Below are 25,269 nucleotides of genomic sequence, written 5' to 3' on the forward strand. Positions count from 1 at the left end.
ACTGTAGACTCTCAGTAAATGCATTCACTGCACTGTCACCATTGGATAAAAAGCTATCCAAGAATGAATGCAGCAACAAAAAAATACTAATTGATGTTATTAAAGAATCAATTCCTCCCACTGTGCTGTTTTATTAACCCTGAATTCCTGAGTTAGGTCCGTCATATTGTTTCCCAGCAGAAGAATCATGAGAAAGGAGAGCAGTGCTACTTAACTGCAGTTTGTCCGAACACGGGCAAATTCCTGAGAGGTGATGAACATTTAGTAGCCACATTATTTCCAAAGTCAAGGACTGACTTTAGCCATGCAATACTGAATAGCGGAGAATCCCTGCCAGGACTTACCTCTAAGCTACTGCCATAACTCCACCGTAAGTGTTTCGGCAAGTCTATATTCACGACACTATACCACCAGTAGCATGCAAGCAACTCAGTGGACATGGCAGCTTTTTACCTGCAATTACATCAGTGAATAATATTGGGCTTATGAAAAAATGAAATGAAAATCGCTTATTGTCACAAGTAGGTTTCAAATGAAGTTACTGTGAAAAGCCCCTAGTCGCCACATTCTGGCACCTGTTCGGGGAGGCTGGTACGGGAATTGAACCCCTGCTGCTGGCCTGCCGTGGTCTGCTTTAAAAGCCAGCAATTTAGCCCAGTGTGCTAAACCAGCCTTTCCTTAGGTATTAGTATTCCCTCAGTGCTTGTCCAATCCCTGGTACGTGAACCTAGATAAATGAGTGTTTGCTGATTATTCCACCACATATCATCTCACCCTCTTCTCATCCAATTTTTCAACTGAAGCCATAAAATAGTGGGAACAATTTAAGACAATGTAAGTATTGAGGATTACAGAATTTACAGTGCAGAAGGAGGCCATTCGGCCCATCGAGTCTGCATGGCTCTTGGAAAGAGCATCCACCTAAGGCCATACCTCCACCCTATCCCCGTTAACCAGTAACCCCATCTAACCCAAGGACAATTTAGCATGTCCAATCCATCTAACCTGCACATCTTTGTGACTGTGGGAGGAAACCGGAGCACCCGGGGGAAACCAAGCAGACACGAGGATAACGTGTAGACTCCGCACAGACAGTGACCCGACCCAGCAGGGAATCGAACCTGGACCCTGGTGCTGTGAAGCAACTGTGATAACCACTGTGCTCCCGCCCTGCCCATTAATAAAGCTACAATTTGGGGATACCTGCTGAAGCTTAACCAAGGCCAAATAATATAGCACCACTCTTAAAATGAGCATGTTTATACTGAAAAGACAGATGAAAAGTATGTTAAGTTATGTTAAAAGTTGAGATTCCTGCACTTGCGGGAAAAAAAAAAACTTGCATTTATGGAGCATCCTTCACAACCACAGTAGTTCCCAAAGTGATTTACAGTCAATTGAATATTTTTGAAATGTAGGCATTGTTGTCATGCAGGAAATGGAAACCAGTTTATGCATAGCAAGCTCCCACATACTGCTATGTGATGCAACTAGATACTTTTTATGATGGAGATTGAGGGATAAAAATTGGCCAAGACACCAGGGATAATTCATTTGCTGGTCTTTGAAATAACCCCTTTGAAATAATGGGACTTTGTACTTACACCTGAGGGAAGACAGGACATTGGTTTCACATCTCTATGAGTATTCCCTCAGTACTGCACTAGAATGTCAATCTTGATTTTGGTGTTCGGGTCCTGGAGTGAGACTTGACTCCCACAATCTAGTGACTCAGAGGTAAGAGTGTACCAATGCAGCCAAGGCTGACACATTACAGAATTATGCCGCATACAGTGTGAAGCAGGATATGGTGGAACTGTTGGTAACATTTTCCATGCCCCAGTGGGGCAAACACATTGGGCAGGATTCTCCGACCCCCCGCCGGGCCGGAGAATCGGCGGGGGGGGGGGCATGGATCCCGCCCTGACGCTGGCTGCCGGATTCTCCGGCACTGGTTTTTCGGCGGGGGCGGGAATCGCGTCGCGCCGGTCGGGGGCCGTAGGCAGTGGCCACCCCCCGGCGATTCTCCGCTCTGCGATGGTCCGAGTGGCCACCAGTTTTCGGCCAGTCCCACCGGCGTAAATCAAACAAGGTCCTTACCGGCGGGACCTGGCTCTGTGGTCAGCTTGCGGAGTCCTCGGGGGGGGGGGGAAGATCTGGCCCCGGTGGGGGCCTCCACGGTGGCCTGCCCGGCGATCAGTGCCCACTGATCTGTGGGCAGGCCTGTGCTGTGGGGGCACGCATTCCCTCTGCGACGGCCGCTGTAACGGTCCGCCATGGCCGGCGTGGAGAAGAACCCCCCTGCGCATGTGCTGGGATCACGGCAGAACTCGCTGGCGCTCCCGCGCATGCACCATCTCGCGCCGGCCGGCGGAGGCCCTTCGGCGCTAGTTGGCGTGGCGCCAACCCCACCGGCGCTGGGTAGTGCAGCGCCAACCCCGCCAGCACTGGCCTAGCCCCTGAAGGTGCGAAGGATCCAGGCAGCCCGACGCCGGAGTGGTTTACGCCACTCTTTGGAGCCGGTACGGCCCACCTGCCGGATTCCGGAGAATCCTGCACATTGAATGTGAAGTCAACACACACATTATCTTCACTCCCATTATGAACTGAGCATTCCACACAGACTATATATATTTTTTAAAAAATTAATGCCAAGGCAAAATACGCAGAGCAGTGCCTGTGAAACTGTGAAGAGAACATTTATAAAATATAAGCTTAAATTGCCTAATTGTGGTTTATGACACATATAAAGTTATACTGTCGTGCGACACAACCTTACCGGAGCAAGGCATCTGCTAAAAGTAAACTTCATTGATCAGGAGAAACATAACATATAAAACACTTTGGCAAATGATAATATACTATTAATTATCTTCAATGTTTAATTAATAGTAGATCCTATTTTAATGTTCATTTAAGTTCACAGCTGGTCAAGACCACACTTATTATTGTTATATATCCTAGTTCTCCTATCCATTTATACACCAAGTGGTAATTACATTTCTTACTAACCCCTCGATATTCTGCTCCTGTTGTGTCTGTCTAATGCTGAATGGATGATATTAGATTAATATGTTAAATGTTTCAATTGTTTTCTTCCATAATTGTATTAAAAAATAAACCTGTGGGCATCTTTTCCTGTGGTTCTTGTGGTCACTATTGCAATTTGCAACAATTTGAACACATTACCCAACAGCTCATTAGAACAAATTCCTGGTCTGAAGAGTCAGTGCTGGGTCTCGAATGTGGCTCCATGAATATCAGAGGCAAATGGCTTGTGCAAACTCCCAATTATACTGAGCCACTTAGCTCATCTCACTGGCCCTTGTCCTTATCAAGTAAGAGGAGAAAACCATCCAAGGTTTCCACTACAGGTTGCTTTCCATTAATGTATCCTAGTGATGTGAGGACAACATTTAACTCAATTGCAATGCTCTACCATAGAATGTTCTCTAATACTCAATGTCAAGCTTGAATTCTGACTACTTAATGCTGTGGGATTAGACATGGTAGATTTGCGAAAGCATGAATTGTACCTGTTAGAACATTGTGTGCGTTGTGACTTGAGCCAGATTTCTTCCATTCTCACATTCTTTATAGTGAGACTGCATTTGGGTGCCTGAAAGGAAAATGGTGTTAATATTGGGGTTAAGTGAAAGGAAAGGGGCCCATGATCACCACCTTCAGTTTGTGCTTCAGATAGGTGGATGAGAGTCCAGTGGAATTTAAGAAGGAGCATAATGCAGGAACTTACCATCATCCTGAAAGTTGTTGATGTAGGATGCAGCAACCACTACCATTCCCAGATGGAGAGCACTATCTACTACAAATGCTTCAGGAAATGTAGGCAGGCCAGCTACCCTCTGGTTCTCTGCTGCTTCCTGCAGTTTTCTGCAATCTTGTCCTGCAAGAGATAGTAAAGAATGTCAGCGGATATGTTGCAATGTGTTGGAGTGGTGCAGTTGCCACAGCTGAATAGGTGCAGGTTGCCAATGCTGTGAGATGTGGCTCTGAAACTGACAATATTGTTAAATGTGTGAGGGGTGGGCCGGGTATCTGACTGTTACTGATGAGTCTTGTCAATGGATGCGTGATGGGGCTGTGGTGCAGCGAGCAACATGAGGGATTAGTGGTGCAGGAGGATAAGAGATGCAATTTGAAGATGTTTTCACTAACTTTGACAACTCATTTGAGATCAATGAACCTTACTGGAACTAAGGCCCGGTTGTTGAGGCCAAACTATGGGATTTCTCAACTTGGCCACCTTCTCCCCTTCCCTTCACAGGGTTTCACCTGAGGGCTTCCTGGCCTCCTATGGAAACATGGCCTCGCTTCCTTTGACCTAGAATCCCTACAGTGCAGAGGGAGGCCATTCAATCCATTTCTCTGTACCAATTCTTGTGCAAAGAGTACCCTACATAGGACCTCCCCATAACCCCATAACCTTGTAACCCTACCTAACCTTTTGGACACCAAGGAGCAATTTAGCATGGCCAATCCACCTAACATGCACTGTGGGAGGAAACCGGAGCACCCGGAGGAAACCAACGCTGACATGGGGAGAGCGTGCAAACTCCACACACAGTCACCCAAGGTGGAAATAGAACCTGGGTTCCTGGTGCTGTGAGGCAGCAATGCTAACCACTGTGCCACCGTGCTGCCCCAAGACCTGCTGGACTAAGGCCTCCAAAGACGCAGAGACCCTAGGAGCCCTTTCTCTGGCCATTTCTCCATTGCCAGTCTTCCTCGTTCCCTCAAAACCCTTCTGAGATTTCCACCAGCTGGTGCAACCTGAATGTACTGTCACATAGAGTGGCAGGCTGCCTTTAAGAAGGGAGGCTAGTCGCTGGTCCTGCTAGCCACACAAGCCCCATGTTGAGCATGCAGCCAGACAGTGTGTGTTTCATGCCACAATCATGCTGATGAGCAGACAGTACAAAGGTTGCATACAGCCTGTCTCCACTGGACAGACATGGCTGAACTGTAATACCCGCTCCCACTGAAGGACTGAAGTGAACAATCTTCCCCTTGTTACTTACAAAGAAATTCTTAAAAGGATAGTGTCTTGTATTTTTTTTATTTTTTTTATTATTTTTTTTGATAGTGTCTTGTATTAAGTACAAATGTCACCCTAAGAGCATTCAGATTCTAAATTTTCTCTGATGGCTGATGATGTTACATTTGAATTTTATTGGCCCTGCATGATAAATAAATCCGACTTTGAGCGTCTAAGTAGTACGATCTCCCTCTCTGCTCTTTAAGGCCTCCTTAAAAGTCTTCTCTTTGATCATTCATTTCCCGACATCCAGATGTTTCTGTCACTTGACACAAGGTGCTTTGAGATGTTCTCTGTGCAAGCGAGGTAGTGCCACAGTGTTATTGTCGCTGAACTAGTAATCCAGAGACCCAGGGTAATGTTCCTCGAACTCGGGTTCGAATCTCACCATGGCAGGTGATGAAATTTGAATTCAATAAAAATCTGGAATTAAAAGTTGAAGGGGTTCAGCGATGATACCTCTTAAAACTGAATCGTTAGCATGCCACCAGAGTAGTTATACATAAGTTGTTTTATTAAGGATTGTGATGAATTAAAGGACTGAGTAATCATTATTAACCATTAAACATGTCTTTTTAGGACATAGTAGTAATAAGTAATCAAATGGGATTTAGGACAGCTAACATTACTTCTGACATCTTGGGCGCGATTCTCCGCTCCCGCGCCGGTTGGGAGAATCGCCTGGGTCACCAAATTTTCCCGCGACGCTGGCCCAATGCCCTCCCGCGATTCTCCCAAGCGGCAAAAACGGCCCCGTCGAGTTCCACGTGGTGCAGGCCGGAGAATCGCCCGAGACACCTGAAATGCCGATTCTCCGGCACCCCTGTTGTTCTCAGGCCCGGATGGGCCGAGCGGTCAGCCCAAAATGGCGGGTTCCCCCAGCGCCGTCCACACCTGGTCGCTGCCGGCGGGAACAGCGCAGGAACGCCGGGGGGCCGGCCTGCGGGGGGGGGGCTGAAATGAGGTGTGGCCCGCGATCGGTGCCCACCGATCGTCGGGCCGTCCTCTCTGAAGGAGGACCTCCTTTCTTCCGCAGCCCCACAAGATCCGTCTGACATCTTCTTGCGGGGCGGACTCGGAGAGGACGGCAACCACGCATGCGTGGGTGACGCCAGTTATGCGGCGCCGGCTGCGTCATGTATGCGGTGCCGCCTTTACGCGGCGCCAAGGCCTGGCGCGCGTAAATGACGCGGCGCCGCTCCTAGCCCATTATCGGGCCCTGAATCGGTCGGGATAGGGGCCGTTTGACGCCGTCGTGAACCTCGACGGCATTCACGACGGCACGAACACTCTGCCTCCATTTCGGAGAATCCCGCCCCTTGTCTTTGTGAAACAATCCAGGATGCTGGTTCTGTTATTCTGTTTCTCACAGTCAGCAAGCTGCTGGGATTGTAAGCAGCTGTCAGGATGAGGATCAATCATGCGCTGCTCGCGATTCTATTGGGTGAAGTTTAAACACTGCTTGCACTTCTATTGGATAAGTTTAAAAGTAGCAGCTTCAGGGATTGGATCGCGTCCAACTGGGGTGGGCTATTGATTTTTGAATGTTGTATAATTACTGTGTTTGGGTCTTTGTTCAGCAGAACAGATCTTGGCAGATATCCAGGTCTGTTCTCCGTGTACACGTAAGAAGCTTGATTAAATAGCCATCTTGTCCAGGTTGTCGTGTTTATTCCTCTCTGTACTGAGCTGAGCCACAGGGAATAACCCCACGTAGAAGCTGACTCAATACACAGGTCTTGAAACCGCTCCTACATCAAAAGTGCAATGAAGACTGATAGAAATTAGCTTTCTAGTTAGCTATAGATGATATAGGTAAAAGGTTTAATTGAGAACTCATTAAGAGTAATTAACTAAATCATATTAACCATGAGCATGAGGAAAGACGAATAGCTGGAAACATTTTGCAAGTTGCTTGAGACTTGCTTAAGATTGTAAGGACAGTGACGTGAAATAGCTAAAAGGCCACATTTTGTGAAAGAACAGGCAGTTCCATTCTATGGTAACAACTAGTCTAAGGTGATAAGTCCTAGCGAAGAATTTGTTTTTCTCAGGCGATGGTATGGGAAAGTTTGTACCAATATATTTAAATACATACCTCTCTTAAATTGACGAACAGACAGTTTGGCTGAATTGAGTGAATTATAAATTAGTTAAAGCAAATCATAGCTGTAAAGAAGGTGAGCCCTTAAAGATGATAATCTCCTTAAGAATCACTTGTCGGGATGGTAAAATCCATTCCGGAATCAATCTATCTCTTTCTGAAACCTATTTTCTTTGCTTACTTTTGCTAAATAACCATCTTTCTTTTGTTTAAATCACTCAGTCATTTTATATTAATGAATGATTTGAAGAATTACCACGATCTGTATTTTAAAACTCAACCACTGTATTCGCTAAAGACAATCAATCTGACTAGCTTGCTAAAGGGCTGGTCGGAATTCTCTTAATGTTGTATTGAAAATAAAGTTACCAGTGGACACTGCAGCTGACTAATAAAGTTCAAGCAGACATTGCCAAAAAGCACAGACTTGACCTCTGTTATTTGGGAACTGAGAAGGGATAACGGATATCCAGGGTTCCGAAAAGACACAGAACATAAGAACATAAGAATTAGGAACAGGAGTAGGCCATCTGGCCCCTCGAGCCTGCTCCGCCATTTAATGAGATCATGGCTGATCTTTGTGGACTCAGCTCCACTCTCCGGCCCGTACACCATATCCCCGAATCCCTTTATTCGTTAGAAAGGCATCTATCTTTTTCTTAAAAACGTTTAAAGAAGGAGCCTCAACTGCTTCACTGGGCAAGGAATTCCAGAGATTCACAACCCTTTGGGTGAAGAAGTTCCTCCTACACTCCGTCCTAAATCTACTTCCCCTTATTTTGAGGCTATGCCCCCTAGTTCTGCTTTCCCCGACCAGTGGAAACAACCTGCCCGCATCTATCCTATCTATTCCCTTCATAATTTTATATGTTTCAATAAGATCCCCCCGCATCCTTCTAAACTCCAATGAGTACAGTCCCAGTCTACTCAACCTCTCATCATAATCTAATCCCCTCAACTCTGGGATCAACCGAGTGAATCTCCTCTGCACTCCCTCCAGTGCCAATATGTCCTTTCTCAGGTAAGGAGACCAAAACTGAACATAATACTCCAGATGCGGCCTCACCAACACCCTATACAATTGCAGCATAACCTCACTAGTCTTGAACTCCATCCCTCTAGCAATGAAAGACAAAACTCGATTAGCCTTCTTAATCACCTGTTGCACCTGCACACCAACTTTTTGCGACTCGTGCACCAGCACACCCAGGTCCCTCTGCACAGCAGCATGATTTAACATCTTACCGTTTAAATAATAATCCATTCTGTCCATCAATGACCATGAAACCATTGTCGATTGTGGTAAAAACCCAACTGTTTTTTTAATGTCCTTTAGGGAAGTAAATCTGCCATCCTTACCTGCTCTGGCCTGCATGCGACTCCAGATCACAGCAATGTGGTTGATTCTTAAATGTCCCATAAATGGCCCAGCAAGCTGCTCAGCTCAAGGGCAATTCAGGATGGGCAATAAATGCTGGCCCAGACAGTGATGCCCACATCCAAATTAAAAAAGCTTCGTCTTTGCATATTCCCTTTCTATAAAATGCATGCCTTGTGGTGTTATTAATTCAGGAAAACAAATGCAGTACAAAATATAATAAACTGCAATTTTAAATATTATTAATATTTCTTATTAACAGGCATGCTTTGAATGTGAAATGTGTCCAAAAGCACAGGGACATCTCTTACATATCTAAGTGAAATGTGCAAAGGACAGACAGGTAAGGCCCACCCTTTACATCGCCTGCTTTCAAAGAGCAAATTATCCATACAGCCAAAATGTCACCCCGTCAGTTAAAATAAGGGCTATTGGATTGCTGAGGGAGCACAGGGGTATGTGGGTGATACTGCAGTCATGATTGAGCATGGTATCTCCCCCACCCACCCCGATTTGACACTTGCCGGCGAACAGAAATATCTCCCTCTGTCTTTACACACACACTGGTAATTTATCCAGAAATGCTTAACGAAATCTGATCCCTGTTACGTGAGCACACTGGGCTTTCAAAAAGTGTTAAATAGCGAATTGCTTAAAAAGTTTAAAAATGCAGCAATCCAGGAAAATTGAATCTGAACAGATAAAAGTCTACTCCAACATCACAAATGGCTTTGCTTGTCACATAAAGGAAATGATGCAGACTGAGTAAATGGATATATGCGCATACATTTATAAAATCCATGCTGACTGCACAGAAAAAATGAAATTTCTAGTACAGTACTTTTCACATCTATATTATTTGATTTTCAGCTTGGTAGTATTAACTCATCTTTTGCATTATAACCAACTGCACTGATTTCAATTCATCAAATGCACATTGAAAATATTTCTTTTCTGAGCAATAAGCAAACAGATATAAAAATTGAAATTTTACCACCGCAAACACTTCATCTCCTTGAATTCACATACCTCAGACAGAAGGTCCATGTTTGTAATTCGAGGGATAATGTTGCTTTAACTACCTTCATTGAAATAGTCTTTATAAATCTAGTAACAAAGGCTAATAAGAGAAAGGAAAAATGAGAATGTAATGCGGCCTAAATTGGCAACAATTGCTTCTTCCCATATCATAAAATGTTGTATTGAACCGTAGGATTAACTGTAAAAGAGGATTACTCAATCTACTAATCCCATTTCCCAGTAGAGAAATCTTTTCTGTATCACTAAATAGCTGCTGTTTAGTACAGTGGTAAGTGAACATAAGATTCTGGAAGCTGGTTCTTTCCTGCTCTCCAGACACAGTTTTCTTGGTAAGTAGCACATACTATACATGCCTTAATTCAATTTCAAACAGCACTGTTTTCGAGTGACCTGCTTTTGACTGTCAGCTCATGTTCATTAATTCAGAATGAGACAACCAGTAATCTCCACGTACATAGGCTTATTTTGAAGCAGGGGCGTCTGAAAGAAGGTTTAATAAAATATAGGTTTTTCATTAGACAACGCATTTTCGATAATCAGACTTTCTAATTGTGCAAATGGATGGTACTATCCCATGATATTGAATGAAATTCACTGCAAGGTAAAGCCTCCTGATGAACGTCTCATGGGCTTACTAGCATATTGATCAGTCTCTTCTCAGTTTGAAAGCCAAAATGAAAGGCGAAAGAATGCAATCCTGCATATCCTTCAGCGCTACCAGAAAAACTAAAGCTTACCTCCCTGCACAGGGCAAGACAGCACTGTGTATTTTGTGAACCCTTAAACATTTAACTTGTAGTGAAAGAACACAATGCAGGAGATCACGCCAACATTTTATCTGAATTCCTTATGTTTATTTATTCACCTTATCAAAGGTGAAAGGATGTCGATGCTGAGAAAGGAATACTTACCTTTGTTAGGTACACAGTTTCAGCATCGATCACTCCGAGGCAAGGCACGTGCCACCTTGCAACGGCATCCCTATTTAACCGGTGTAACAATTTATCATTTTGCATGGCAGTCAACCTTTCATATCTGTAATAGAGAATATCAATTCAGTGTCAACTAGTGACAAATTAAGGACTGGTTATGCATTATGGAGTTTTTTTTCAATTCCACAATATTTTTTTTTAATTCATTTTTTCATGGGATGTGGGTATCACTGCCAAGGACAGCATTCATTGCCCATCCCTTGCCCTTGAACTGAGTAGCTGTGAGGCCACTGCGGAGGGCGCTTAAGAGTCGATCATATTTCTGTGAACGTGGAGTCACAAGTCTTATGTCTTGTGGTCTTATAAATGCTTTGGCTACAAGAGATGTATTTGCTTTGTTTGGACCCTTGTTCTGCACTGTAACCAATCACTGTTTGTCGATGTACCATTAGTCAATGTACGTGGCGATTATTATTTTTTTTGTCTACTATGTACGTACTGTGTACGTTCCCTTGGCCGCAGAAAAATACTTTTCACTGCACTTCGGTACATGTGACAATAAATCAGTTCAAATCAATTTAAATCAAATCAAGAGAAGATCAGAGGTTAGGAATCCTGCGGTGAGTAACTCACCTCCTGATTCTCCAAAGCCTGTCCACCACCCACAAGGCACAAGTAAGGAGTGTGATGGAATACTCAACATTTGCCTGGATGAGCGCAGCTCCAACAACACTCAAGAAGCTCGATGGCATCCAGGACAAAGCAGGCCGCTGGATTGCTCCCCCTTCCACAAACATTCACTGCCTCCACCACCGATGCACAATAGCAACCGTGTATCATCTACAAGATGGACTGCAGGAACTCACCATCCTTAAGCAGCACCTTCCAAAACCACGACCGCGACCATCTAGCAGGACAAGGGCGGTAGATACATGAGAACCCCACCACCTGCAACTTCCTCTTCCAGTCACTCACCATCCTGACTTAGAAACAGTTCCTTCAATGTCGCTGGGTCAAAATCCTGGAACTCCCTCCCAAAATGCACTGTGGGTACACTTATTCCACATGAACTACAGGGGTTCAAGAAAGCAGCTCACCACCATCGTCTCAAGGGCAATTAGGGATGGGCAACAAACACCCAGATCCCGTAAAAAATTAGTTATAAAAAACATGACAGGAAAAGGTATCAAAGTCGAGGTAGACTCAGTCCCTTCCCCACAGGGGAAGACAATTAAGAATTGTAAACGTGACATGGTGGGAAATTGAGAGATCAATGTTCACTAGTGAAGAGAGGCTATGAGAATTCTGGATTTCATGTGGAATATATGTAGCAGAGATTTGGATGAGCTGAGGTTGAAGAATGGAAGATTTCAGGCTGGCTCGGAGATCATTGGAGTAGATGAGTCTGGAAGAGGCGAACATATGAACGAGGGCCAGCTGAGATTGGAGATGTTATGGGAATAGAAGACAACAGCCTTTGATGAGTGTCTGGAAGGCCTTCAAACTTGCAAACAAGATTTAAAAGAAGGATAGAAGTCGGGTCAAATCAAGAAACAGTGAGACCAAATTTGGGCATGAAAGCATAGACATAGGGCAGCACGGTGGCACAGTAGTTAGCACTGCTGCCTCACGGCACCGAGGTCCCAAGTTCGATCCCGGTCCTGGGTCACTGTCCATGTGGAATTTGCTCATTCTCCCCGTGTTTGCGTGGGTTTCGCTCCCACATCCCAAAGATGTGCAGGGTAGGCCATGCTAAATTGCCAAACATAGGTACCAACAACATAGGTAGGAAAAGGGATAGGGATGTAAGGCAGGAATTCAGGGAGCTAGGGTGCAAACTTAGATCTAGGACAAACAGAATTATTATCTCTGGTCGCAAGCCACCATCTCGCTAATACTAAAGCGGGACAAGGACCTGGAATCCTGCGGGTCAAACAGGCCAATCTCCCTGATCAATGTGGATGCCAAGGTCCTGGCGATTAGAATTGAGGACTGCGTACCGGAGGTGATTGGGGACGATCAGACAGGGTTTGTGAAAGGCAGGCAGCTGACAGCTAACTTGAGAAGATTGCTTAATGTGATCATGATGCCCCCGACAGGCAAGGAGGTGGAGGTAGTGGTGGCAATGGACGCTGAGAAGGCCTTCGACCGGGTGGAGTGGGGCTATTTGTGGGAGGTGCGTGGACGGTTTGGGTTCGGGGAGGGACTGGTTAATTGGTCAGACTATTGTACCAGGCCCCAAAAGCTAGTGTTAGGATGAACAGGATAATTATGTTCTATTTCAGACTACACCGCGGGACCAGACAGGGGTGCCCACTCTCCCCGTTGCTGTTCGCGCTGGCCGCAGAGCCATTGGCGATGGCGTTGAGAGCTGCAAAGGGGTGGAAGGGAATGAATGGGGGGGGGGGGGAGCATAGGGTCTCTCTCTATGCGGACGACCTGCTCCTGTACGTGTCGGACCCACTGGCCGGGATGGAAAATATACTGGAAACATTGAGGAAGTTCGGCCGGTTTTCAGGGTACAAATTAAATATGGCCAAGAGTGAGATGTTTGTGGTGCAGGCAAGGGGCCAGGAGAATAGACTGAAGGAGCTGCCATTTAGGCTGGTTGGGGAAAGTTTCCGGTACTTGGGGATACAGGTGGCACGAGACTGGGGCAGGTTGCATAAGTTAAATTTGACTAGGATGGTGGAACAAATGAAGAGGGAGTTTCGGAGATGGGATGCACTCCCGCTGTCACTGGCGGGGAGGGTGCAAACTGTAAAGATGACAATCCTCCCTAGATTTCTGTTCATCTTCCAGTGCCTCCCGATCTTTATCCCACGGTCCTTCTTCAAATGGACTGACAAAATCATCCTGAGCTTTGTCTGGGCGGGAAATCCCCGCGGGTGAAAAAGGCGATGCTTGAAAGGAGCCGCAGCGAGGGGGTACTGGCATTGCCGAGTCTGATCAACTACTACTGGCCGGCTAACATAGCCATGATAAGGAAATGGATGGTGGGTACGGGGTCTACCTGGGAGCAAGTGGAGGCGGCTTCGTGCAGGGGCACCAGTTTCGCAGCCCTGGTCATGGCTCCCCTACCGCTGTCGCCGGCCAGGTACTCCACCAGCCCGGTAGTGGGGGCGGCCCTGCGGATATGGGGCCAGTGGAGGAGGCATGTTGGGGGGGGGGGGGGGGGGGGTCGGTGCATCTGTTTGGGCTCCAATATGTGATAACCATCGAGTCGCCCCCGGGAACATGGATGGAGGGTTTCGAACATGGCTGCGGGCGGGGGTGGGGAGGGTGGGCGATATGTTCCTGGAGGGGAGCTTTACGAGTTTGAGGGGCTTGGAGGAGAAATTTGGGCTGGTAAGGGGAAATGACTTTAGGTACTTACAGATGTGGGACTTTGTACGCAGACAGGTCCCATCCTTCCCACGCCTCTCGCCAATAGGGATCCAGGACAGAATAGTCTCCAGAGGAGAAGGAGGAGAGGGTAGAGTCTCGGATATCTACAAGGTGCTCATGAAGGGGGAAGAGTCCCAGATGGAGGAACTGAAACTCAAATGGGAGGAGGAGCTCGGCGGGGAGATGGGGGACGGGCTGTGGGCGGAAGCTCTGAGTAGGGTAAATTCAACCGCAACATGTGCCAGGCTCGGCCTGATTCAATTTAAGGTCGTTCACCGGGCCCACATGACGGTAGCTCAGATGAGCAAATTCTTTGGGGGAAGAGGACAAGTGCGCTAGATGCGCGGGAGGATCAGCGAACCATGTTCACATGTTTTGGGCATGTCCTAAGCTTAGGGAGTACTGGGAGGGATTTGTGGGGGTCAGGTCCCGGGTGCTGAAAACAAGGGTGGTAATGAATCCAGAGGTGGCAATTTTCGGGGTTTGAGGCAGATGTTCTTGCCTTTGCTTCCCTAATAGCCCGGCGGCGGATACTGCTGGCATGGAGGGACTCAAAACTCCCGAAGACCGAACTATGGCTTTCGAACATGTCAAGTTTTCTGGGTATGGAAAAAATTAAGTTCGCCTTGAGGGGATCTGTACTGGGGTTCGCCCGAAGGTGGCAACCATTCATCGACTTCTTCGTGGGAGAGTGAACATCAGCAGGGGGTGGGGGGAGATTAGGGTAGAGTAAGAGGGATAAATAGGCGGGTAGTGTCTAGGGGAGAGGAGCGGGCATGTGCAGTATGGTTTGATTGAAGTAGTGGTTTTATATTGATGGTTTTATATTGATGTTTGCACATTTCTGTGAGCTGTAACTGTTTACAATGCCCAAAAAAAAACTCAATAAAATTGTTTGTTAAAAAAAAGAGGTAGTATCTCTGTTACCCGTGCCACGTGCTAGCGAGACGAGGAATAGGGAGAGAGAGGAGTTGAACACGTGACCACAGAGATGGTGCAGGAGGGTTTCAGATTTCTGGATAATTGGGGCTCATTCTGGGCTCGGTGGGACCTCTACAAATGGTTATTGTCTACATCTGGACCAGAGGGGTACCAGCATCCTGGGGGAGAAATTTGCTAATGCTCTTCGGGAGGGTTTAAACTAGTTCAGCAGGGGCTTGGGAACCTGAATTGTATCTCCAGTATACAGGAGGTTGAGAGTAGTGAGGTCATGAGTAAGGTTTCAAGGTTGCAGGAGTGTACCGGCAGGCAGGAAGGTGGTTTAAAGTGTGTCTTCTTCAATGCCAGGAGCATCTGAAATAAGGTGGGTGAACTTGCGGCATGGGTTGGTACCTGGGACTTCAATGTTGTAGCCATTTCGGAGACATGGATAGAGCAGGGATGTTGCAGGTGCCGGGGTTTAGATATTTCAGTAAGCTCAGGGAAGGTGGTAAAAGAGGGGGAGGGGTGGCATTGTTAGTCAAGGACAGTATTAGGGTGGCAGAAAGGACGTTTGATGAGGACTCGTCTACTGAGGTAGTATGGGCTGAGGTTAGAAACAGGAAAGGAGAGGTCACCCTGTTAGGGATTTTCTATAGGCCTCCGAAAAGTTCCAGAGATGTAGAGGAAAGGATTGCAAAGATGATTCTGGTTAGGAGCGAAAGCAACAGGGTAGTTGTTCTGGGGGACTTTAATTTTCCAAATATTGACTGGAAACGCTATAGTTCGAGTAATTTAGATGGCTGTTTTTGTCCAATGTGTGCAGGAGGGTTTCCTGACACAGTATGTAGATAGGCCAACGAGAGGCGAGGCCATATTGGATTTGGTACTGGGTAATGAACCAGGACAGGTGTTAGATTTGGACGTAGGTGAGCACTTTGGTGATCGTGACCACAATTCGATTACGTTTACTTTAGTGATGGAAAGGGATAGGTTATATCGGGGTGAAAGGCAATTATGATGCTATGAGGCAAGACTTAGGATGCATCGGATGGAGAGGAAAACTGCAGGGGATGGGCACAATGGAAATGTGGAGCTTATTCAAGGAACAGCTACTGCGTGTCCTTGATAAGTATGTACCTGTCAGGCAGGGAGGAAGTGGTCGAGCAAGCGAACCGTGATTTACTAAAGCAGTCGAAACACTTGTCAAGAGGAAGAAGGAGGCTTATGTAAAGATGAGACATGAAGGTTCAGTTAGGGCGCTCGAGAGTTACAAGTTAGCTAGGAAGGACCTAAAGAGAGAGCTAAGAAGAGCCAGGAGGGGACATGAGAAGTCTTTGGCAGGTAGGATCAAGGATAACCCTAAAGCTTTCTATAGATATGTCAGGAATAAAAGAATGACTAGGGTAAGAGTAGGGCCAGTCAAGGACAGTAGTGGGAAGTTGTGCGTGGAGTCCGAGGTGATAGGAGAGGTGCTAAATGAATATTTTTCATCAGTATTCACACAGGAAAAAGACAATGTTGTTGAGGTGAATACTGAGATTCAGGCTACTAGACTAGAAGAGCTTGAGGTTCATAAGGAGGAGGTGTTAGCAATTCTGGAAAGTGTGAAAATAGATAAGTCCCCTGGGCCGGGTGGGAATTATCCTAGGATTCTCTGGGAAGCTAGGGAGGAGATTGCTGAGCCTTTGGCTTTGATCTTTAAGTCATTTTTGTCTACAGGAATAGTGCCAGAAGACTGGAGGATAGCAAATGTTGTCCCCTTGTTCAAGAAGGGGAGTAGAGACATCCCCGGTAACTATAGACCAGTGAGCCTTACTTCTGTTGTGGGTAAAGTTTTGGAAAGGTTTATAAGAGATAGGATGTATAATCATCTGGAAAGGAATAATTTGATTAGAGATAGTCAACACGGTTTTGTGAAGGGTAGGTCGTGCCTCACAAACTTTATTGAGTTCTTTGAGAAGGTGACCAAACAGGTTGATGGGAAATGTTCAGACTGGAGTCCAGTTACTAGTGGTGTACCACAAGGATCTGTTTTGGGGCCACTGCTGTTTGTCATTTTTATAAATGGCCTGGAGGAGGGCATAGGATGGGTGAGTAAATTTGCAGGTGACACTAAAGTCGGTGGAGTTGTGGACAGTGCGGAAGGATGTGACAAGTTACAGAGGGACATAGATAAGCTGCAGCACTGGGCTGAGAGGTGGCAAATGGAGTTTAATGCAGAAAAGTGTGAGGTGATTCATTTTGGAAGGAATAACAGGAAGACAGAGTACTGGGCTAATGGTAAGATTCTTGGGAGTGTGGATGAGCAGAGAGATCTCGGTGTCCATGTACATAGATCACTGAAAGTTCCCACCCAGGTTGAGAGGGTTGTTAAGAAGGTGTACGGTTTGTTCGCTTTTATTGGTAGAGGGATTGAGTTTCGGAGCCATGAGGTCATAATGCAGAAAAGTGTGAGGTGATTCATTTTGGAAGGAATAACAGGAAGACAGAGTACTGGGCTAATGGTAAGATTCTTGGGAGTGTGGATGAGCAGAGAGATCTCGGTGTCCATGTACATAGATCACTGAAAGTTCCCACCCAGGTTGAGAGGGTTGTTAAGAAGGTGTACGGTTTGTTCGCTTTTATTGGTAGAGGGATTGAGTTTCGGAGCCATGAGGTCATGTTGCAGCTGTACAAAACTATGGTGTGGCTGCAATTGGAGTATTGCGTGCAATTCTGGTCGCCGCATTATAGGAAGGATGTGGAAGCATTGGAAAGGGTGCAGAGGAGATTTACCAGAATGTTGCCTGGTATGGACGGACGATATTATGAGGGAAGGCTAAGGGATTTGAGGCTGTTTTCGTTAGAGAGAAAAAGTTTAAGAGGTGACTTAATTGAGGCATACAAGATGATCAGAGGATTAGATAGGGTGGACAGTGAGAGCATGTTTCCTCAGATGGTGATGTCTAGCACGAGGGGACATAACTTTAAATTGAGGGGAGATAGATATAGGACAGATGTCAGAGGTAGGTTCTTTACTCAGAGAGCAGTAAGGGCGTGGAATGCCCTGCCTGCAACAGTAGTGGACTCGCCAACACTAAGGGCATTGAAATGGTCATTGGATAGACATATGGACGATAAGGGAATAGTGTAGATGGGCTTTAGAGTGGTTTCACAGGTCGGCGCAACATCGAGGGCCGAAGGGCCTGTACTGCTCTGTAATGTTCTAATATGGGTTGGCCATGCTAAATTGCCCCTTAATTGGAAAAAATGAATGGGGTACTCTAAATTTAAAAAAAAAAAGAAAAGCATGTAGCCATGTAAAATGGCTGCGTTCCGATTAATCTGGCCAAAACCCAGTTTAAAACGGCTAACCCGAAAGACTGCTGGGAAAAGCAGCCAAGAAGACACAAGCAGGCAGCTGCAGACAGGTTTGCATATTCAGCTCGGGGAACGTAGCCCAGATCGATACTCAGGGCTATCAACAGCCCATCAACCCAGGTATCCGCAGTTGCATTCAGGACTGTTTACACCTAATCTACTCAGACATCCACAGTTAAATCGGCTATCCCTGGGAACAATTGCAACATATTAGCAATTGAATACCGGGCCAGACCTGTCAGTGCCTGCAGTGGCCGAAACAAAGACAGGTGAGCGACCACCCCCCGATCGAGGAATCGCCTCATCATTGGACACATCGACCCCAGAGATTGGGGACAGAATCCAATCACTTGGGACTCAGGGTCGGGGGCCTCCCCGGGAGGCGGGAAGCCCCTGGGCCCTATAAAAGTGAAGGTCCAAGTTCAGATCTCTCTCTCTCTCATCTTCGCCTGCTCGAGACCTTCGCAAGACCAGCCACCGTGTATAGTAAGTTTGAATCCAGCGATTGCTATCCGGTAGAAACACCTAGCCACCGACCTGTAGCAGCCTTTTGAATCCCGCGGGCCAGATTTGATTGGACAAGCCATTTGTTTCCCTGACCTGGTGGGCTCTTCCTAAGTTAAGTATTGGCCAGTAGTGATAGGTTTATTATATAAATAGTAGTATTAGGGTATTAATATTGCTTGTTGTATATAATAAATGACCGTTGTTTTAATCCTTACTAAGCGGTGTGCTGCGTTATTAATCATAACATGAACTTGAACCACGTGGCGGTATCATAAAGATACCTGGCGACTCATGAGCAAAGGTGACCTAAACAGAGCAAATAGACTAAAGCTAGAAAGAGCAACAAGCATAGAAATGAGGGGTGATGGAGAGACTGAAGGAGGTAAAGAATTTTGTAGCTTTGAAATCCTGGGGGAAAACATTCTAAACGAATCCCTTCGATTTGATAATCCATCACCAGCCATTAGTGTTCACGATTCATTGCAAAATACATTTTTCTCTTCAAGAGTACAAGCAATTTAGACACGAAAGAAGTTTGAATATCTCGGGTAAATTGACCACCTTGTGCTGTCCAGGTTAATTAATCATGTTTGGATTTGTTTATGAGGAAAAGGCTGGAATTAAAAATGCACCTCATTGATAATGGAAAGGTGGGAGGTACTAGGAGAATGTTGCCTTGTGCACCGCAATAATATTTCTTGCTTGTCTTTTTTTTAAGCAGTTACAATGAAATCCCACAGCTTTCCAAAGTGGGAATGATTTCATTGCTGCAAATGGGCAGGATGCAGGGAATGAAACCTCACCAAACCCTCCTCGAAACTGGGTAAGGATTGAGGAAATCCCCCCACCAATAGGCCTTTGCAGATTAACAGATATTAGGTACTGCGCAAGATCTCTGTCAATTGTTGGTATCAGAATTAGACTGGGAAAAATATATACGGCAAGACTAAAAAGATGGCAATTTATAATCTGTCACTTGCCAGTGGAATGTTTTAATTATCACAGCAGACCTGTAATAACATGCTAACTTTGATTACCTTCCTTTAAATGAAGATTATAATAAAAACATCAACAGAACTTATCACTGTCAGTTTGATACGTCAACCATGTTTTGACAAGTGTATTTTATATACTTTCATCCGGTCTAATTTTTCATTACCATCGTTGCAAAGTCATTCTTTATTATGCAGGGCAAATATTTTGCTTATGCTACACTACAGGAGCCCTAATCATTAATTTAACAAAATTAAATTCCCTTGCCATTGTAGATTTTAAATCTATTTTAATTGCATCTAGCTGACTGGAATTTAATTAATAACCAGTAGCAATAATCATGTCTGGAGGAGATCCAAGTTTGTTTCTGCCAGAAACATTACTGATGGTCTTTATGAGAAAAAAACTGAAATGTTGTTAAGTATTTTACTAAATGCCACCTTATCATTTAGGGCTTGTTGATGAACCGTTTATAGATTCACATTACAAGTGATTTATTTTTTGATCTTGATTCTTCTTTGAAAATATTAATGGCATTACTGTACTTAAACAAACATCAACAATAAATAATTTAAATTCATGATCACTGTCCACAAGAGCTGCTGATAATTTAAAGCAGGGTGTTAGATATGAGAGAGCACGAGGAACAAAGGAATGGTGTCAGCTTTCTAACTCACACTTGCTGTCTTGGTGCATTCTCAGCGAGTGCTCACATTACACCTTCATTCTATCTTAATTCAGGTATTGACATTAGTTCTTTTTGGGATATTATTAATGGGGTAAAGGTTACACTGCCTGGTGATTATCTGAGCCATGAAGAAGCGATATCAGGTCATTACAATATGTGGCACACTTAGTGCAAGTAAAGTTTCATAGTGTATCACTCTGCTCAGTTTTTGTTGTGGTTCAATCAAAAGGAGCTTTGCAGACATATCGGGCTGGATTCTCCGTTCCAGCTGGCACTTAGCCAAAATCGTCAGCGAACCCTCACCGATTCCGGGACTGGTGAGGGACTAGCAGCGGCGCTGGGTAAAACTCCCGGCTCCCGCGTTGAAAACAGCCAGGCCCGTGGCTGCTCATGTGCACGACGATGATCTGTAGTGGTCGCGCCGACCATGTGTGGATCCGACCCGCCAAACGTGACTCCACAGGCTACCCCCTGGCCTGCCCCTACCAGTACCCTAGCCCTTGGGGAAGCCCCCTCGGCCAGCGGCACGGAAGCCGGCCGAGTGTGGCGCCGCTGGACACAGTCCTCAGCCGCCATGCCGGGTTCCCGACCGCTCAGACCACACATCGACCACGCGGTCAGGAACTCGGCCCATCTGGGTCAGAGCATCGCGAGAGGGCCTGCCAATGATACGCCAATGCCGTTGCAACGGGGTGCGGTGCTTGATGCGATGATGCCATTGCGAAGGGGGTGGGGACTCAAAAACCAGCATCAATCTGACGCCCCCCCCATGATTTGGGCGTCTAAAGGGATTCTCCGCCCGATCGACGGTTACGATATCGACGTCGAGCAATGGATAATCCCGCCCATAATGTCAGTTCCCATTGCCTTGAGAAACAAAGGCCTAAAAATTGGATCATTCCCAAATCATGGTACAACCCTGGCGCAGTACAAACTACAAGCGCCCAATGAGGCGGCCAATGGGACATTGGTCTATCAGACTCATTGGGAAGCAGCAGGCACCAATCATGGCCCAGAGGCACCGCCATGCAGCCAACAAGATCACGGTGAGAGGGAACCCACAGAGGACTGCAGGAGTAGTGGAAGAGGAAATTTTGAAGGGGGGGGGGGGAGGGGGTGTGAGAGCAGTGACTGGCAGCACTTCACAGATCATATGGAGCCGGGAGGCAAACCTATTTGGTTCATGAGCAGAAAGTGGCTACAGTATGCATGACACAATCAAATCTTGAAAAGCAGGCTTCAAACCCGGTGCAGGTTTGGCTATTTGCATATAGAACGGGTCTTATGTCAGTTTCAAGACTGTGCACATGACACTTAGAGGAGCCTGAACCAATAAGTGAGGATCAAAAACAGAAAATGCCGGACATCTCAGCAGGTCTGTGGAGAGAAAAGGGAGCTAACATTTTAAGTCTGGACGACTCTTTGTCAAAGCTAGAGAGAACTGGAAACTGTGTCAGATTTATACTGCAGTGGGGGGGGGGGGCATCGGAACGATGGGGCTGGATAGGGGCCCAGCGATAGGTGGGGATTGACAAAGATGTCGAGGAGAGAAGATAAAAGGAATGTAAATGGGGGTGATAAGGCTAAGAAGGGCGCTGATAGGCATATAACAAGATTAGAATGTGGAATGACAGAACAAAGCTGAGCAGTGCATCAAGGGACAATGATCAACAGTTGGCCCAAGTGGGGTGGGGAGAGGGAGGACAATGGTGCGGGAAATAAAGGTGCATGGAAGAAAAGAAAAGAAATTGATAGAAAAATGGGGTGAAGGTGGAGGAGAGAGTTCACAGTCTGAAGTTCTTGAACTCATTGTTAAGTCCGGAAGGCTGTAAACGTGCCTAATCAGCAGATGAGGTGCTGTTCCTCCAGATGGCGCTGGGCTTCATTGCAACATTGCAGCAGGCCAAGGACAGATATGTGGGCATGAGAGCAGGATGGTCATTAAAATGGCAGCGACAGGAAGGTCTGGGTCCTGCTTGCGGACGGACCGGAGATGTTCTACAAAGCGGTCACCAAGTCTGCATTTAGTCTCTTCGATGTAGAGAAGACCACATTGGGAACAGCAAATGCAATAGACCAATGAGTGAGGATATTCACTTTGAGGGCAGATTGGGCATGCACATGCTTTTTCTGAATCCCTGTTCAGGTATTTTATATCAGACACATACAGTGAGACAGGTGAATGGCAGACAGAAGCAGACAATTTCTATGACTTTAATTTTCTCAGCCAAAGAAGCAAAGGAATGGTCAGTAAGAACTGGGACCATCTTGATGGTATTATTGTCAGTAATAAAACCAGATTACAATAATCCCTAGAAATGGAAAACCTCGTGCAATTTGGGTACCTGCCCATGAAAAGTGTTATATTGAAAAGGATGTTGAAGGAGCCCAAAGAGAACGAATGCAGGAGGTGCTGGAAGAATAATACAGAACACAACTGGTCTTCATTTGGGCAAAGAAAGATGAGGAGGGCATATGCTCCAATCTGTGTTAATGATGGTTTGCGCAGTTTGATCCAGGCTGGGTTAATGTTCGTTTAGCAGGTTGATCCAGGCTGGGTTAATGTTGGTGTGAGCAGGTTGATCCAGGCTGGGTTCATGTTGGTGTGAGCAGGTTGATCCAGGCTAGGTTAATGATGGTTTAGCAGGTTGATCCAGGCTGGGTTAATCTTGGTTTTGCAGGTTGATCCAGGCCGGGTTAATGTTGGTTTAGCAGGTTGATCCAGGCTGGGTTAATGTTGGTTTAGCAGGTTGATCCAGGCTGGGTTAATGTTGGTTTAGCAGGTTGATCCAGGCTGGGTTAATGTTGGTTTGACAGGTTGATCCAGGCTGGGTTAATGTTGGTTTAGCAGGTTGATCCAGGCTGGGTTAATGTTGGACTTGCAGGTTGATCCAGGCTGGGTTAATGTTGGTTCAGCAGGTTGATCCAGGCTGGGTTAATGCTGGTGTAAGCAGGTTGATCCAGGCTGGGTTAATGTTGGTTTAGCAGGTTGATCCAGGCTGGGTTAATGCTGGTGTAAGCAGGTTGATCCAGGCTGGGTTAATGTTGGTTTTGCAGGTTGATCCAGGCTGGGTTAATGTTGGTTTTGCAGGTTGATCCAGGCTGGGTTAATGTTGGTTCAGCAGGTTGATCCAGGCTGGGTTAATGCTGGTGTAAGCAGGTTGATCCAGGCTGGGTTAATGTTGGTTTAGCAGGTTGATCCAGGCTGGGTTAATGCTGGTGTAAGCAGGTTGATCCAGGCTGGGTTAATGTTGGTTCAGCAGGTTGATCCAGGCTGGGTTAATGTTGGTGTGAGCAGGCGGATCCAGGCTGGGTTAATGTTGGTTTAGCAGGTTGATCCAGGCTGGGTTAATGTTGGTTTAGCAGGTTGATCCAGGCTAGGTTAATGTTGGTTTAGCAGGTTGATCCAGGCTGGGTTAATGTTGGTTTTGCAGGTTGATCCAGGCTGGATTAATGTTGGTTTAGCAGGTTGATCCAGGCTGGGTTAATGTTGGTTTAGCAGGTTGATCCAGGCTGGGTTAATGTTGGTTTTGCAGGTTGATCCAGGCCATGTTAATGTTGGTTTAGCAGGTTGATCCAGGCTGGGTTAATGTTGGTTTAGCAGCTTGATCCAGGCTGGGTTAATGTTGGTTTAGCAGCTTGATCCAGGCTGGGTTAATGTTGGTGTGAGCAGGGTGATCCAGGCTGGGTTAATGTTGGTTTTGCAGGTTGATCCAGGCCGGGTTAATGTTGGTTTAGCAGGTTGATCCAGGCCGGGTGAATGTTGGTTTAGCAGGTTGATCCAGGCTGGGTTAATGTTGGTTTAGCAGGTTGATCCAGGTTGGGTTAATGTTGGTTCAGCAGGTTGATCCAGGCAGGGTTAATGTTGGTGTGAGCAGGTTGATCCAGGCTGGGTTAATGTTAGTGTGAGCAGGTTGATCCAGGTTGGGTTAATGTTGGTGTAAACAGGTTGATCCAGGCTGGGTTAATGTTGGTTTAGTTGGTTGATCCAGGTTGGGTGCAGGTTGATCCAGGCTGGGTTAATGTTGGTGTGAGCAGGTTAATCCAGGCTGGGTTAATGTTGGTATAAGCAGGATGATCCAGGCTGGGTTAATGTTGATTTAGCAGGTTGATCCAGGCTGGGTTAATGTTGGTTTAGCAGGTTGATCCAGGCTGGGTTAATGTTGGTTTAGCTGGTTGATCCAGGCTGGGTTAATGTTGGTTTAGCAGGTTGATTCAGGCTGGGTTAATGTTGGTTTGACAGGTTGATCCAGGCTGGGTTAATGTTGGTGTGAGCAGGTTGATCCAGGCTGGGTTAATCTTGGTGTGAGCAGGTTGATCCAGGCTGGGTGAATGTTGGTTTTGCAGGTTGATCCAGGCTGGGTAAATGTTGGTTTGACAGGTTGATCCAGGCTGGGTTAATGTTGGTTCAGCAGGTTGCTTCAGGCTTGGTTAATGTTGGTTTAGTTGGTTGATCCAGGCTGGGTTAATGTTGGTTTGACAGGTTGATCCAGGCTGGGTTAACGTTGGTTTGGCTGGTTGATCCAGGCTGGGTTAATGTTGGTTTAGCAGGTTGATCCAGGCTGGGTTAATGTTGGTGTGAGCAGGTTGATCCAGGCTGGGTTAATCTTGGTGTGAGCAGGTTGATCCAGGCTGGGTTAATGTTGGTTTAGCAGGTTGATCCAGGCTGGGTAAATGTTGGTTTGACAGGTTGATCCAGGCTGGGTTAATGTTGGTTCAGCAGGTTGCTTCAGGCTTGGTTAATGTTGGTTTAGTTGGTTGATCCAGGCTGGGTTAATGTTGGTTTGACTGGTTGATCCAGGCTGGGTTAATGTTGGTTTGACAGGTTGATCCAGGCTGGGTTAATGCTGGTGTGAGCAGGTTGATCCTGGCTGGGTTAATATTTGTTTAGCAGGTTGATCC

At 46.2% G+C, this 25,269-nt stretch overlaps 1 long non-coding RNA gene across 1 annotated transcript in view; it reads right to left on the minus strand.

Moving 5' to 3' along the window:
• Nucleotides 1–344: 344 nt before the first annotated feature.
• LOC140403456 (uncharacterized) overlaps nucleotides 345–25,269 on the minus strand; it is a 42,582-nt gene continuing 17,657 nt past the window's right edge. Inside the window, exons 2-6 of the long non-coding RNA XR_011938322.1 lie at nucleotides 10,491–10,614; nucleotides 9,568–9,658; nucleotides 3,755–3,904; nucleotides 3,537–3,619; nucleotides 345–453 (exon numbers count right to left, since the gene is read on the minus strand). This is a non-coding gene — a long non-coding RNA (uncharacterized lncRNA). The remainder of the gene's footprint in view (nucleotides 454–3,536; nucleotides 3,620–3,754; nucleotides 3,905–9,567; nucleotides 9,659–10,490; nucleotides 10,615–25,269) is intronic.

The sequence above is a fragment of the Scyliorhinus torazame genome, chromosome 28, assembly GCF_047496885.1.
Source record: "Scyliorhinus torazame isolate Kashiwa2021f chromosome 28, sScyTor2.1, whole genome shotgun sequence".
Classification (NCBI taxonomy): domain Eukaryota; kingdom Metazoa; phylum Chordata; class Chondrichthyes; order Carcharhiniformes; family Scyliorhinidae; genus Scyliorhinus; species Scyliorhinus torazame.